Genomic DNA, 5,000 nt, shown 5'->3' on the forward strand with positions numbered 1-5,000 from the left:
ATCGGCACTGCCCTCACGATCCGATTCGATCACGATTCGGGAGGTAGCGATTCGATTCGATTCGATTCGATTCTATGTGATCCGATCCGATCCGATCCGATTCAATTCTACAATGCATTGCAATGCATTACATTTCTACTGAAAGCAAAGCAAATGTTTAATCAGTCATGATGAGGCAATAAAAGTAGTCAGATACTGAGCAACAATTTATTGGCTGTTGTCTGTATCAGTCTGTATCATTCTTGCAATGTTTTGGAGTGCCTTTATTTAACATAACATTCATTTGCTTCCGAAATATCCATGGAAGTAATTGAAACTTAGAAAAATTGCCGGATCGATTCTGGAACTTGCCGGATCGATTCTGGATCGTCCATGCCCCGCATTGGACTGCATCGCCGAATCAATCGATTGTTGACATCACTAGTCTACATGCTCTGTTTTAATTACCAGACAGCCCAAGATGCACACAGGAGGGAGGTCCTGGGTTACAGATAAATCACAAATCAATTTTCCTACCTTGATGAGTCAATTCTCACACAAGGGGCCCCGAGCAGAGGAGGAGCAAGGCAAGCGATTCAACTTTTAGACTCAGCGGTGTTTACCTGAGAGTGCCTGTTATCATTAAGCCTGGAGTGCATTTCTCGAAAGCGTAGTTGTTAGCAGTTAGCAACTTGGGTAGTTGCCAATGGGAAATTGCATTGCAACCAACAAAGTAGCTACCATAGTTAGCAACTACGCTTTCGAGAAATGCACCTCTGGATAAGAAGGAGAAAAAATAAAAAAAGGTTCATCTGCTGTTTTTTTTCTTTCACATTTCTATCCATTTCACTCCTCCTCCTCAAAGAAAATCATCAAATGGTGAGTCTCACTTTCTAATGGAGAAATTCAAATCTGAGCCTTTAGGGAATAAATCATGTGGAAGGAAAGTGTGTGGCGTTTCCATCAAAGCGTGGACATGAATCCACTACCTGTAGCCAGGTTGAAATGCTTCATTTTTCCCCATGGACAAAAATGAATGAGGGAAGGGAAGTAAAATATTAATGTTCTCCATCATCAATGGCAGAACTCTCCTCAAGGCTGGACTGGGGGAGGAATAGGGCCCGGGCACTTTTGGCATAAAGGGCCCCCTCATAATTAGCGGTGCAGAACTGACTCACCAGTGGGGCCTGCACCCTAGTGGGCCCCTATTTTCATATATATATTTTTTTTACATTTCTGAAAATAGGGGCCCACGAGGGTGCGGGACCCACCAGGAAATGTCCGCTATGCCATATGGCCAATAGGGGCCCACGAGGGTGCGGGACCCACCGGGAAATGCCCACTATGCCATATGGCCAGTCCAGCCCTGGGGGTACTTGAGAAGCCGTGGCTAATGGTTTAGCGTGTTCTCTCCAAGCGGTGTAGAATGCCATGCCAATTCCTAAATGCATTTCACTAAAGTACGTGAAGGCCACAGGCCCACCCACCTAATCTTTAACAATAATGTGTCAGTAAAAACTGTATGGCTGAACTGAACTGTACCGTGCTTGGGAAGCCACAGCCTATTGGTTAAGGAGTAGAGTATGTCTTGGGAAGCCACAGCTTATTGGTTAAGGAGTAGAGTATGTCTTGGGAAGCCACAGCTTATTGGTTAAGGAGTAGAGTATGTCTTGGGAAGCCACAGCCTATTGGTTAAGGAGTAGAGTATATCTTGGGAAGCCACAGCCTATTGGTTAAGGAGTACAGTATGTCTTGGGAAGCCACAGCCTATTGGTTAAGGAGTAGAGTATGTCTTGGGAAGCCACAGCCCATTGGTTAAGGAGTACAGCATGTATTGGGAAGCCACAGCCTATTGGTTAAGGAGTACAGCATGTCTCAGGAAGCCACAGCCTATTGGTTAAGGAGTACAGCATGTCTCAGGAAGCCACAGCCTATTGGTTAAGGAGTACAGCATGTCTTGGGAAGCCACAGCCTATTGGTTAAGGAGTATAGTACCGTGCTTGGGAAGCCACAGCCTATTGGTTAAGGAGAACAGCATGTCTTGGGAAGCCACAGCCTATTGGTTAAGGAGAACAGCATGTCTTGGGAAGCCACAGCCTATTGGTTAAGGAGTATAGTATATCTTGGGAAGCCACAGCCTATTGGTTAAGGAGAACAGTATGTCTTGGGAAGCCACAGCCTATTGGTTAAGGAGTACAGTGTGTCTTGGGAAGCCACAGCCTATTGGTTAAGGAGAACAGTATGTCTTGGGAAGCCACAGCCTATTGGTCAAGGAGTACAGTGTGTCTTGGGACGCCACAGCCTATTGGTTAAGGAGTAGAGTGTGTCTTGGGAAGCCACAGCCTATTGGTTAAGGAGTACAGCATGTCTCAGGAAGCCACAGCCTATTGGTTAAGGAGTACAGCATGTCTTGGGAAGCCACAGCCTATTGGTTAAGGAGAACAGTATGTCTTGGGAAGCCACAGCCTATTGGTTAAGGAGTAGAGTATGTCTTGGGAAGCCACAGCCTATTGGTTAAGGAGTAGAGTATGTCTTGGGAAGCCACAGCCTATTGGTTAAGGAGTACAGTATGTCTTGGAAAGTCACAGCCTATTGGTTAAGGAGTACAGCATGTCTTGGGAAGCCACAGCCTATTGGTTAAGGAGAACAGCATGTCTCAGGAAGCCACAGCCTATTGGTTAAGGAGTAGAGTAGGTCTATGTCTTGGCATCCAGGGTCACTGGCTCGAATCACACCACTTGGAAAAATGTACTGAGAGAGAACCTTTCCAAGAACAACCCTTAAAGGGACAGTTTGGTCAATTTCAACATGCAGTTGTAATGCTCACACTACCCTGGACTTGTCAGTACCTCAGATTTTTTTTTTTTTCTTCTTCAGCCCTTTCCGAGATCCTGGTCATTGTAATGGGGGCAGCTCTTTGTTTACATTTCAAAAAAACATTTTTATTTATTCCCAAAAACATCCAAAAGGTTATAAAACATCAGCAGGCAACTAGCAAACAGCAGTACCTTTTGGGAAAATATTTGGAGTTTGCCTATGTTTCATTTTTTAAAAATGTAAACAAATGCTGCCCCCATTAGAATTGCTCATATCTCGAAAAGGGCTGAGCCGAAAAATGTGGCATCACCAGGTACTGACAAGTCAAGGGTAGCGTGAGCAATACAACTGCATGTTGAAATAGACCAAACTGTCCCCTTAACATGCTATTTTTAGATCTATATTCGGTCTTTTCTTATTTGATTTCATGCCAACATCTGGACAAATTGAAATGACGTTTTGTGACCATTCCTTAATAGATTCAAACAATAAATCAGTGTTTTTTTCTGACAAAGTGATATTTTTACTGAATAAGTGATTGTGCTGACTAAGCGCAATAACACATAATGTTTCAATATTTTTGATAGTATAGTATAATGCTTTAGAAAAGCCTTATTGTTATATGTCTTGAGGAGTAAATGCACTAGTGCCCTATAGCAGTGTTTCTCAACCGGGGGGCCGCAAGCCCCCGCCAGGGGTGCCGCGGAAACGTGGCTGATGGTATGTGAAATTGACCTAAATTAATAAATAAATTATGTAATATAATACATAGTTGTCTAACTTAATAAGTTAATGCTTAGTCAGTGGAATCTTTCATCTACCATGGCCTGGCCATCATATGGCCTACACATAGGCTGTCTGAGATAAAGCAGTAACTTCGAACGTCTCCAAATGTGGGACTTTTCTAGGCTTGTGTGGTATCGGATGCGATGCCATGTTACCGCTTGATGGTTTGGGGTGCCTTGAGGTTTTACATGAATTGAAAGGGTGCTTGGCCAAAAAAAAGGTTGAGAAACACTGCCCTCAGCGGTTCCCAAACTTTTTTCCCTGCGCACCCCCTTGTACATTTCAATGTGGTTCGCGCACCCCCTGAGCGAATATTTTGGTGTGCTGATGGCCGCGTAAGTATGGATTCACTGCTCATTCACTGCATATTAAGCACAGACGTTTTTAGGGAATCCTTTTTTCCAATAGCCTTGAAATTAAACTACACTTCAAAAGGACCCTTCCAGCAAACAATGCACCATACAACTAAAAACTACTTAATGTTCATTAATAGGCCTACTGGATAAAAACTACCATATCCGCCATTGCCCTATTCAGCTCGCGCACCCCCTTAAGGGAGGCCGCGCACCCCCAGGGGTGCACGCACCCCAGTTTGGGAAACCCTGCCCTATAGCACTCCTCACCCATGGCTGAATTGCGCTTTAGAAAGTCATGCGAACCCGCGTTGCTCCAAATTGACCGCAGGTTGCACCTCAATAACTGTCAGCAAGTCACTCAGGATAAGAGCGTGCAGCTAACCCTATAATGTAAAGCATAAAAGACCCCTCAGCGTATACGGCACGTCCAATAAAACGACGTGCTAGTGCACTGTGCTCTCCTCACACACACTAGGCATCTGTACTGGCCCTGCGTGCGTGGGTCTTTATTGCGCCGTAATGTCGCTGAGTATGGATTTCCCAACTGTCTTGCCATTTCCCTTGTCAATATGTTTCAAACAGGATGTTTTTACGTGGGGGGGGGTCGGTATAGTGTGTGTGTGTGTGGGGGGGGGGGGGGGGGGTCAGGGGGGGGTCGTGGGGTGTCGGTCGGAGTGTTGAGTATTGTGTGTGTGTGTGTGGGGGGGGGGGGGGTTCAGGGGGGGGTCGTTGGGTGTCGGTTGGAGTTGTCGGTATAGTGGCGGGTGGGAGGCAGAGGGTCAGATTGTGAGATGCAACTACGAGTCCTGCATGTCAGCTGTGACAAACGGCCACGTTTTGATTGCTTCCTCTTACCCATGCACCCTCCTCAGCACATGTGCACACACACACACACATGTGAACACGCACGCACGCACACACACACATACATACACATGCACGCACACAGACACACACACACACACACACACACACACACACACACACACACACACACACACACACACACAAACACACACACACGTGAACACGCACACACACACCCTCCCACTGACCCAACGC

This window comes from Engraulis encrasicolus, chromosome 13, assembly GCF_034702125.1.
Source record: "Engraulis encrasicolus isolate BLACKSEA-1 chromosome 13, IST_EnEncr_1.0, whole genome shotgun sequence".
Lineage (NCBI taxonomy): Eukaryota > Metazoa > Chordata > Actinopteri > Clupeiformes > Engraulidae > Engraulis > Engraulis encrasicolus.